Below are 12,654 nucleotides of genomic sequence, written 5' to 3' on the forward strand. Positions count from 1 at the left end.
GTAAAAAATCCTCTTGTTGATCTCGGGGATCATCATGCAAAAATTTTGTTATGATATCTTAAGAGATGTCCAAATCCATAGAGAACAGACAAACAACCTCCCAAAATTTGTAGTAGATATAATATAAATAAATTAGCAAATGCAAATCCTAAGCAGAGGTGTTCTCTTTCCTCCTGTCTTTTGGTGACAAATTTCCTCTGGTATGTTACTGCACACATGAGGGCAAGTGGTTTTTATACTGATGCATAAATGCTATCCGAGCAAGGAAAAGGAGTCCCAGTAAGGCCTTTAGATCCTAGCTAGGTGGTTTTTGATGTATTGTATTCAAGCACAGTTAATTAACTGTGCACCATTCCCTTTACATTTATCTAGCACATTTTTTGTTGTTTAGTCGTGTCCGACACTTCGTGACCCCATGGACCAGAGCACGCCAAGCACTCCTGTCTTCCACTGCCTCCCGCAGTTTGGTCAAACTCATGTTGGTAGCTTCGAGAACACTGTCCAACCATCTCGTCCTCTGTCGTCCCCTTCTCCTTGTGCCCTCCATCTTTCCCAACATCAGGGTCCTTTCCAGGGAGTCTTCCCTTCTCATGAGGTGGCCAAAGTATTGGAGCCTCAGCTTCAGGATCTGTCCTTCCAGTGAGCACTCAGGACTGATTTCCTTCAGAATGGATAGGTTTGATCTTCTTGCAGTCCATGGGACTCTCAAGAGTCTCCTCCAGCACCATAATTCAAAAGCATCAATTCTTCAGCGACCAGCCTTCTTTATGGTCCAGCTCTCACTTCCATACCTCACTACTGGGAAAACCATAGCTTTAACTATACGGACCTTTGTTGACAAGGTGATGTCTCTGCTGTCTAGGTTTGTCATTGCTTTTCTCCCAAGAAGCAGGTGTTTTTTTAATTTCGTGACTGCTGCCACCATCTGCAGTGATCATGGAACCCAAGAAAGTAAAATCTCTCACTGCCTCCATTTCTTCCCCTTCTATTTGCCAGGAGGTGATGGGACAAGTGGCCATGATCTTAGTTTTTTTGATGTTGAGCTTCAGGCCATATTTTCTGCTCTCCTCTTTCACCCTCATTAAAACGTTCTTTAATTCCTCCTCACTTTCTGCCATCAAGGTTGTGTCATCAGCATATCTGAGGTTGTTGGTATTTCTTCAGGCAATCTTAATTCCGGTTTGGGATTCAACCAGTCCAGCATTTCACATGGTGAATTCTGCATATAAGTTAAATAAGCAGGGAGACAATATACAGCCTTGTTGTACTCCTTTCTCAATTTTGAACCAATCAGTTATTCCATATCCAGTTCTAACTGTAGCTTCTTGTCCCACATAGAGATTTCTCAGGAGAAGGATGAGGTGATCAGGCACTCCCATTTCTTTAAGAACTTGCCATAGTTTGCTGTGGTCGACACCGTCAAATGCTTTTGCGTAGTCAATGAATCTAGCACATAGATTCTTCCTTTCTCCTCTTCCCTTGTACTAAGAGAAACCCTTCTGCTGCCCTATGTTTAATTCCCTGCCAGGGAGCAGCATATAATCCTGTATACTAAACCTGTCACATTACCAACACCTGCATGGAGCCTGAAATCAATATCCAGGTTTCAACAGGTAAAACACAGTGTCAGAGTGAGTTAAGGATGGAGAAGGCATTGATAGCATGACTGAACAATAGTGAACACACACGAGAGCCTATCTTTGCACTTATTCTGTGACAGTGATGGTGGCAAATAAATCTTACTTCATTGCCACCACTGCAAATACATGGTGCTGGCCATTGTGGCTCTTTTGGTGGTTAGCAGCCTCTTTTGGGGAGGCCCAGGAGATCAAAGATGTGGATTGTTCAAACACTTGCTGTGACTGGTTTGCTTTCCATTTAGTAGAGAAAATTGCTCACATTGACAATGGCTTGGCTGCAGACACTGATAATTTATAATTTAGTAGATGGTAGAGACAACAGCACTGTACTGTCATGCTATTACAAATAACTTTATGCTTGTGCTACCTGAAAAAATGGACAAGGTGCTTGGAGTTTGAGGCCTACCAGCTCTTCTCTGGACTCATGACCTTCATGAGTAATAAAGGTTGCTGAGATGTCTTTGAGGAATGATATTTTGGAGGTGATTAATTGCGCCTTGAAGGCGAGTTCAGTCTCTACTACTCTGGAAGCCTTAGTGGTGAGTTCATTGCTTAAGAAACCAAGCTTGTTCTCTTTGATATGTTAACCAGACTCCAACTTAGTTAAGGAGATGGAGAAGATGGTGGACACTGCATTCCTGGTGGTTTTGGAGGAGGAGGATCCATTCCTATCTGAGTTTTGGTGCAGTTTGGGCACAGAAATAGACAGTTGCCCTGCTGGAGGAAACATGCCAGAAACTTGAGAGGGAACATACCAACCTGTTGGCTTTCCTGAACCTCTCAGTGGTGTTCAATATTATCAACCATTTGTTGTTCAGTCGTTCAGTCGTGTCCGACTCTTCGTGACCCCATGGACCAGAGCACGCCAGACACACCTATCCTTCTCTGCCTCTCGCAGTTTGGCCAAACTCATGTTAGTAGCTTCGAGAACACTGTTCATATCAACCATAGTACCCTTCTAAGCTGCCTTACTGGGTTGAATTTGAGAAGTGCAGTGTTCAGCCTACTGCAGATGATATCTCAGAACTGTTAGGGGACTTCTATTCCATTCCATGGACAGCTGTCGGGCCCCCTATATCAAAACAGTCCACTCTGTAGCTCATGTTGTTCGACATCTGGATTAAACCACTGGCAGAAGTCATATAGAGGTTTGGACTATGGTGTCACCAATGTACAGATAATATCAAGCTCTCCCTCTCTTCTTCAGTTACAAGTCCCTGGGAGGCTAGCAACTCCTAAACAAGTGTCTGGAGGCAGCTTTGGAATAATTGCAGCTGAAAAAACCTGAAATTTAATCTAGACAAACTGGAGGTACTGTGGGTGGGGAAGTGATGGTATCTGTGCACTGTTAATATCCAGCCCCCTCAAATATTTTATTGTGGGGGCCAAAGCCCCCACGGCCCCTTGGAGTTGGCTCCTATGCTATCCTTCTTATGGACAACTCACCAGAAAAAAAACCTTGCCACCCAGGGCTGTGATTGGAGTCCTGCCAGAAACTAACTATAACCCTATTTATTCCCAACACCTGTGTAGAATTTTAATTAGATGTCAAGGTTCAACAGACATTAGGAATAGTAATTGGATTCAAAATAGCTTTTGAGGAATTATCTGGAAATTGGTAGACTTAAAGCAAGGAATCTGAACAAGGAACCAAATAAGGGTGAGATCAGATTTTTTTTTTAACTTAACATTTTTCATGAGCCTAAAACCAGATTTTGTGACAAACAGGCATTGAATGAAACAATGCTTCTTTTAAAAGCTTATTGCTACCTGAATAACAAGGATGCCAAGAAGTGGGTTGAACTATTGAGTTGAACTGGGCCACTTTATTAACTACAGAACACACTTGCAGTGGGAAACTTATTACTGCAGGAAAAATGGCTATGAAAATCTCAGGTGAACACAGATAGTCTAGCACACTGTTTCATGCAGTGTGTGTGGAAATCTGGAAGCTGGTTTATGGAATAGGCTCCTGCAAGGTCCAAGGATTGTCAGTATAGTCACCTGAGTTATGGTCAAAATACTAGGCTAATGAAATGAATATTTACTAAAAGCAGGCCTTGTTAACATTTATGGTGAAGTCTGGTGTTCTAAAATTGTTTTGAGTAAACACAAGTTGCAAACACAGAGATTGTAAACCACAGTCAGAGCATCCATGTTTAAAACAATGTAATCCAGTAAGTTACATCTATAGCAAACTCCAAACAAATAAACTCTAAATCAACTACAAATGTAATAAGCTCCAGTGCATTTTGAAGTACTCTGGATTTTATTCACTTATGTGACAGACATTTGTATGACTTGCAAACAGTCTTATTGTAAATTATTGAAGATCTGTAAAGAGATCCTGTGACACTCAATATAGGTTCCCCCAATGCAATATTTTTACTCTTCCATACATGCCTAACTTTGATGTCAATAAAGTTTAAGTGTGCTTAATTTCCTATAGCTTTTCTGTAGGTGAATGCTTATTTAAGATGTTGAAATCATGTATTTTGGAACAAATATTTCTAATTATACACGGTTATACGTGTAGCCATTTCTATTGAATCTGGGTGGTTTTTTTTTCAAAGAAGAAAATATGAGGATTTACTAACCAAAGCTGTTTCTACAGCACTGTTGCTATGAATGCACTAGTTACATTTCAGTATCTGTTACAGCTTTGCATTATTGGCCTTTTAGGAAAAAATACCGGGTAATGTGTTAGTGTCATCTTTTGTTCTCTTGAGATTTTATTGCTTCTCATGATTGTATCTTTTCATCTTTTTCTTTTCTGAAATAAAGATAGTTTTGTCCCTCAGGATTCCTTTTAGAAAACCTTGGAAAATTGCTAGTATTTCTTTCTATTATTAATTTGAAGGATACATTTCATTTCTTCTAGATGGAACATTTGAGTGGTGCACATCCAGATGTGCAATCCTTTGATAAAGTTATTGGTGTATCCAGGTCTTGCAGAAAACCTTGGCAATAGCCTGTGCACATTGATTTTAGGCTTAGTCTTCTAGCCCTACATGTGATTCTAAGAAGATATGGATAAAACACATACAAATTCTGTTCCCAAAGAGCTTTTAATTAGAGCACAGGTAAAGTTGGGAGTTATAGTTAAAGCCATGGTTTTCCCAGTAGTGATGTTGGAAGTGAGAGCTGGACCATAAAGAAGGCTAATCGCTGAAGAATTGATGCTTTTGAATTATGGTGCTGGAGGAGACTCTTGAGAGTCCCATGGACTGCAAGAAGATCAAACCCATCCATTCTGAAGGAAGTCAGTTTGACGAAATTGTGGGAGGCAGTGGAAGACAGGAGCGCCTGGCATGCTCTGGTCCATGGGGTCACAAAGAGTCAGACACGACTAAACAACAACAAACAAAAGTTGGGAGAGAAAGAAAAATGTAGGCAAATGCTATTATATGTACTTAAAACTTTGTTGTAGCTGGGAATAAAGATTAAAAAGGATGAGCTAATAACCATGAACAGTTGATTGAGTCCCTATCATAGAAGCACGTGTTTGCTTTTGTTTATCCATACTTGGATTTTTCAACCCACAACATCCCATTCTTAGAGGTAGGGTGGAAATAGTTCATGATCAGTATGTGTGGCATGTTAAGTTTCTACAGTATGCTGTTTTCTCTCTCTCAGCAGAAGAATCTTTTGCATTCCTAAAAGAGAATGCTGGAGAGTAGAAATTTGTTTCCAGTCATGATTGCAAGGGCTCTTGTTGAAACTGACAATGCTTAATTCATAGCTGTCAACGTTTCCCTTTTTAAAGGGAAATTCCCTTATTCCGAATAGGATTCCTTGCAAGAAAAGGGAAAGGTTGACAGCTATGGCTTAATTGTGTCAAATGGTTAAGAAAATATAGACCTGTAGTTTACAGTGCAACCTTATCAAAAAGGCAAATAAAGAATGCCATGATAAAGAAAAGCAGCACCCCTAGATGGAAAATAATAATAACGCATATTTGAGAAAACTGAATGCATTGATTCAGAGCTTTAAAATAGAGATCAGTGCTGATCATCGCCGTTAGAGTGGAAGAATATAAGAAAATCTGGATTGAGTTTGATGACTCACGTGATCTGTGGTAGAGACATGGCCTTGTTTCTTGGTTCTGTAGCTCTGCTTAATCTTTCCTTTTTATTGACTGCTGGCAATTTGTATCTGGAGCAGTGGCATGTTTTTTATTGATTTTTCAATCTACATCCTTAAGCCCTGTTTAACAATAGAGCAGGTTTTTTTTGCGTGACATTGGGCATCATACAAAGGTGAAAGACCATTTGAGATACACACCCCACATGAATACCCAAATGATTATGGCACATAAGTGGAGGAAAACTAATAGAGTTGTCACTAAATAAATATTAGTCAATAGTGTGAATTTTAATATTTCAATTAACTGTTAATGAATTTGCATATGAATAAAAAGTTCTAAAACAGCATACTTTGTTGTTTTTATATGACGCATAGCTTGCAATATTTCAGAAGAGACATTCTATTCTGTGAAAAAGACGGTTTAATTTTTCTAAGAAGGTGTCTATAATTCATGGATTTCTAAACAGTGATGTTTTAAAAATAATTAACAATTTAAAAATGTGCATTATTAATTTGGGCACCTTTTTAATTCATCAGACTATTCAATTCATTACACACTGCAGTCCTAAACATTTATGGTCTAGTAACAACATCGACCAAACTTCTTTGGGCACTTAGTGTAGCAATTTACCTCTAAGCTTTTATCACACTTTTAATGCTTTTGGATTAGCAAACAGGTTTATTGGAGAGTACATGGAGGAAGGCAATTTCAATGATTCCTCCTCTCTTGCAGTTCTCCACACACCCCACAACTGCTTTGGAGGGCCTTCCAGCTGTTTCAGAAGACTTGAAGGACATGGAGGGTTGTAGAAGGTAGGGAGAATTGCCAAAAATTGCCTCCCTCCCTATTCCCTCAGCAGAGGGACACCAATTGGATGCCACCTATTGTGTCTTTATTGAAATAGTATCCTTTAACACGTGGGTGGCTCTGTGGTATAAACCACCAAGCCTAGGGCTTGCTGATTGGAAGGTCGGTGATTCGAATCCCTGCGATGGGATGAGCTCCCGTTGCTCGGTCCCAGCTCCTGCCAACCTAGCAGTTCGAAAGCACATCATTGTGCAAGTAGATAAATAGGTACTGCTCCGGCGGGAAGGTAAACGGCATTTCCATGTGCTGCTCTGGTTTCGCCAGAAGCATTTTAGTCATGCTGGCCACATGACCCGGAAAAAACTGTCTGTGGACAAACGTCAGCTCCCTCGGCCAGTAAAGCAAGATGAGCGCTGCAACCCCAGAGTCATTTGCGACTGGACTTAACTGTCAGCGGTCCTTTACCTTTTTTATCCTTTAACACTATGACCCGAAGTTCCCATATTGCTGTTATTTTGAGTGCTTTTTTTGTTCCCCTGTCTTTAGTCAAAGGTGGCTACCTTTACAAATGGAGCACTGGTTAAATCACCACAGTTTGAACTCATTATATCAGTTCTCACATTTTCATTCTTTGATCAATGACATAGTTGCTGTAATAAAATAATCAGGCTAATATATTTAAAGAGCCAACAAAAAATCTGGATAGTGCTTCTGAATACAAAATGACTGAAGGCGCTTTTAGATAAGATCATGTCTAGACTGAAGTTATAAGAGTGCTTTCAGTTATGGATGCCAGCCAGTGGTCTTTTAATAGGTCTGTGAGGTTACAGGAAAAGAAAAAAAATTATTCTACTTGTGGCTAATGAATGTGACATTGTCTTTGAGGTTCTCTTGGCATGTTTGCTTAGCATTTGCCCAAAGATGTAAAAGCAAATGGGTATGATATACTTAAAACAGGACAAAATGAGCAACAGCTGGTTCTAATGGTGGCAGGGGTTGGGGGTGGGAGAGTGCCGTGGCACCTTAAAGAATAATAAATGTATTATAGCATAAACTTTTCATGGACTACATTCCACATCATCAGATACATGAAACATTATCCTGAATTAAGGTGTATATAAAGCCATGGTGCTGGCGGTGGAGGGCCATTACTGTAAATAGGGATATCAGAAAGAAATAAAATTCAGGTAAGTATAGATGGTAATGATGTTATTAGCAGTGGACTTTCATGAAACAAAATGCTTGATAGCATGGGTACCCTGTCACAAGTGATAGTGCTGAACCCCATGATGAACTGTAATGCAGTGGGATTTTTTTTACTTGGATGTGTCTTTGTCCGAGTATGGGCACTTTAAGGTCTGTTACAGTGCACCCTTTTTGAATGTCATATTTGTGTCCATTTATTCTTTTGTGTGGAGACTTGCTTATTTGCCAGTAGAACATGGAAGAACATAGTTGGTATATGTCATACTGAAAGATAACCTGGCATATTAACTGCTCATGGTTTGGATGACAGTATTTGGTTTTCAAAAAGTGTTTTTGGACTTGACATGGAAAACAGTGGGCATCTTGTGGATCTGCCACAGGGCCTGCCCCATGTTTCCATATCTTTGTTATGTAGCCTGCTATTGGCTGGTGAGTACAGTGGTACCTCGGGTTACAAACGCTTTGGGTTACGAACTCCACAAAGTAGGTGTCCCGGGCTGCGAACTTTACCCCAGGATACGAACACAATTCCTCTTCCGGGGCCGCAGGAGGCCTATGTAGGGAATGTGTGGCTTGGGTTAAGAACTCTTCGGATTAAGAACTGACTTCCAGAACGAATTAAGTTCATAACCCAAGGTACAAGTGTAGATGTTTTAGGTAGAGGGCAGGTCCTGTGAGTAAGTAGAGGCCTAGCATCCAAAACCAGTGAGAAGAAAGTGCCATTGTCTACTACAGGACAAACCTAGAAGAGAAGGAAGAGACTACCACTTTTCACTTACAGCTCCCAGTTAAAAACAGCAGCCAAACTTTTGAATGGATGCTCAGTGATCTACCACTAATCCTGAGCAAGGAAAGAGGATGTAGTTTTGATATACTCCTCAATATTACTGACCAAGTTTTCCAGTGAACTGCAGTGGTATAGTACATTCAGCTACCATGGTGTGATTCTGCTGCACAAACCTAGATGGCAGATCCCTGTATTGCCATAATTTAACTAGAATGGTTTAACTTTGCCCATGGGGTGGGGATGGGGATCAGCTAATGCCACCACATATGACTTTTTCAATCTTCTTGTATATGGAATCTGCACAATTCATCCATTTAGTTCTGCATAAACATTCTACTTAACTGTGATTTGTTATCCTTAATTATAATTAAACATTACATCTGAATGCTTAAACCACGGTTTATGTTTGTATGTAAACCAGGCTGTGCATTTGCAAACCACTGTTAGTAATGTAATGCTGGATACAGGATTTTGGGAGCCATTGAGCATAGTAGTACCATTAGTTGTGCTCATAATATGGACAGACTCTCTTAAGCTGCATCTGATCTTTTTTTTAAAAAATAATAATAATGTATGGAAAGCAAAAAGGGTAGCACTGTTACAGTGGTTGACCCACTTCTAGTCTTGGGGCCCTGGAAAATCCCTCTGGAGCTATCTGTCTGGCTTTGTGTCATCATTCACACTGAGGGTTTCCACCTCCCTACTTATAATATGCCAAGTGGATTTCATCAGTATCTTTATGTCTACATGTCCTCCAGTAGCAGGCTTAGCTCAGTAAGTTAAAATACTGTTTCCCTAGATGTTTGGGATCATAGTATCAAGGCAACTAAGGCTGGAGTCTTAATCTCACTTACCTGGGGATACTTCTGAGTAGACATAGGACTGCAATGGAAATGTTGTAAGCATTAATCATGTGTGCAGAGGGCCTTGGTGTTCATCTTGTAGCTTTTTTTCCTTCTTAACAGAATAAGCTTTTGTTGCATTTCCTTTCTTTTATGTGGTGACCAAAATATGAAATCCATTTTCAAGGAGGAAGTGTACTATTAATTCTTAATGTAATGGTGCTGTCATTTTTCAACCTTTAATTACAGGAAGTTTTAAACTTGACACTATAAACTATTTGTAGCATGAATTAATAATGCTAAAAATGATAAAGTCATTTAAACAACTTTAAGAGAACACTTTCCCCTCTCTGGTTTTTAATAGTGTGTATGACCTGCAAGTAAAATCCAAAGTCATTTCATGGGTTGACTGCTTAATGGAGAATTGTCACAATTAAAATAAAACGAGGAAGCTGGTGTAGAAGCATGAATTCTTGTTCCTTCTATCAATTTCACAGAGAATAAAATTCATTTTGAGAGTGGAGTGGGAAGTTAGGTTCAAAAATGCCTACACACAGTGAGATAAAGGGAGAGAGTTGTGTATTTTTTTAACTGGCAGTTGTAACCCTGCAGAGAAATCAGATTGTTTATGCAGTAAAGATTATGTATGTAAAACATTAGCCATGAACCAAACTGATTTGTTGTCTTACTGACTCATCCTTATAGACCAATAAGAAGGCAGAATGGTAGAGATTGGGTGGACAAGCCTGACTGGTGAAAATGAAAGGCCAGTTTCAGTGATGTTCAGATAAGAGTAGCTGAATTCAATTGGAGTGGAATGGCAAGGGATTTAGGGGGAGACTGGGAGACGCCTGAAGGAAGCCAGTAGAAGCAGCATCTGAAGGGAAGCTGATATCACTGCGGCAAAGAGCTCAAGGAGGTCTGCTAAGAAGGGAACTAAGCTTCTTTACAGCGTGCAAGAAAGAACTATTGCCAAATCATGGCAGGTTGATGCTGGGCCAGGCTTCAAGCCACACTACAATCCTGAGAGAAGCCCGAAGAACCCCACAAGGAAATGAAGATATTGAGTTGGTAACTTGTTTGTTACCCAGCACAACACTCATACATTGCCTGATTGTAATAAATCTTCATTAAGAGTTCATTAAGAGAATAAAACAATAAAATTATCAATAAAAATGATTTTTAAAAGTATTTAAAACATTCAAAAATATTTAAAATCAACAGTGGAAGAGACCCCCCCCCCCCAAAAAGTGGTGGACTGTCGTTTGTTAGAGCCTTTAAGCAGAAGTTGGATGGCCACCTGTCATGGATGATCTAGCTAAGATTCTTGCATTACAGGGGGTTGGACTAGATGACTCTCGGGAGTCCTTCAAACTCTACAATTTTATGATTCTATGACCCCAGCCTGGCTTTTTCATTTTAAACCTCACTGATAATACCAGTACTTGCCAACTGTGCTAAAGAAATTTATAAAACAAGATCTTTCCTGGAATTGTTGCCTAACTTCAATAAGGGTCTTTGGGTGATGTCATTTTATCTTAAAAGAATGTACTTCCATTGACAAGAGATAATATTATGTGACCTGGACATCAGTTTTCATTATTATTTTGACTAATGCGTTTCATGAACAACCTGTTAATAGGATCTGCCAGGCTGGAAAAAGTTTTGTGGCACCTTATCTATTAACAAGTATATTAACACATGTTTCATCTTGTGAATGTTAGCACTCCATGCAAGGCTGGGTTTGGTTTGGTTTAGTTTTTATGATGTTGCCTCATGAAGACCTATGTTTTAAAATCTGGAATAAATTTTACTTTTATTTAACAGTTCCTGGATTATTTTATTTAACATCTTACATAAAGCTGGGAACGTGATAAAGTTTAATAATACAGACTGAGGCAGGTTGGAAATCTCAGTGAACTGTGTTTAAGATCAGGTAGATTGATGCTTCTGACTTTCAAGAAATTGTAAACAACACCTATTCATATGTAGACAGGTGTAGAAAATGTAGAGAACAGAGGTCAACAGCATTTTCATTTATCTCTTCTATTTTGACACTTTTGTTAGGGAATTAGGAAATCAATAGACACTAATTTCATTGGCAAGGATTACAGAGTACACAGGAAGGAACAGTCTTGATGTCCCTACTTTTGTTCAAGGGCACTTTGAATTGAATCAAATGATTTCAGCTGTCTGACTGAGCTGGTATTTCAACCATTAATTTATTCAAACACTTAGGGCCAACCGCATATATACTTCTCTGCCAATGCCAAATATAATTTTGATTTTTTTTCTTATGCATTGTCTATGTAAGAATATGTTTTAGAATTAAAACGCTAACTGTCTGTTTATAAAAGAATGCAGTATACTAAAATATAGTTATCCCAGACAGCAGTTCTTTAGAAGTTGTTACAGTAGAACGTGTAAATTAGTGCTACTCAAGTTTGCATCAGATCTAAGCTCAAGGAATTTCAAGGGTAATTTAGAGTCTTCCAGTTGTCCTCACTCCATAATCCCAGTGCTAAGACTTTAAACATTGTCAATTATTCTTAAAAGATAAGAACTCAGCTTGGGCTAAATCTGATACATATTTTTGAAGCTTTTTTCAATAGAAAAAAATAATAATCCTCCAACAACTGCCAATGTCAACACTAGCTTAACCTTTATGTTGTACAGGTTCCCCCCCCCCCCCCCCGTTAACCTTACATAAGTATGTTTGTAATATTATACCCATAAGTTCTTCTTTTGGAATACAGCTATTGGGTGACATGGTGTTTTGTTGCTTTTTCCTTCAAGGGTTCCTCAATGCAGCCACTTGAACACTAAGGAACATGATTGTGGATGAGGCGTATATTGGAGACTGTTACTAGTATTTTTGGTTATCTAAGGATAGCAAGTCGTTAGTTACTTCAGTACCAGTATGGGTAACCCGAAGCACTTCAGATACTGCTGCACCACTAACTCTCATCAGCACCCACCAGCATTGCCAATGTTATAATCACAACTGCATTTCATTTGTTGCTGTTTGCAAAGTTACACTAAGGAGCCAAAGAGTACTAGTAACTTTGCCCATAAGCTTTCAGCTGCTATTAGTCAAACCTGTCAGGCCACCACCACTTATAATTTGGCCTGAAACTCTTTGAAAAGCCACATGAAGGCATGGCATCATTGTAAGAATTAACCAGATGTTTCCTGAAGATGTCCAAAATTTTAAAACATGTTTCTCAGAAGAATTAGATTTCCCCTAAACTAAATAGAACACCTTTGCATACTAGGAAAATAGAC

The sequence above is a fragment of the Lacerta agilis genome, chromosome 3 (assembly GCF_009819535.1).
Source record: "Lacerta agilis isolate rLacAgi1 chromosome 3, rLacAgi1.pri, whole genome shotgun sequence".
Lineage (NCBI taxonomy): Eukaryota > Metazoa > Chordata > Lepidosauria > Squamata > Lacertidae > Lacerta > Lacerta agilis.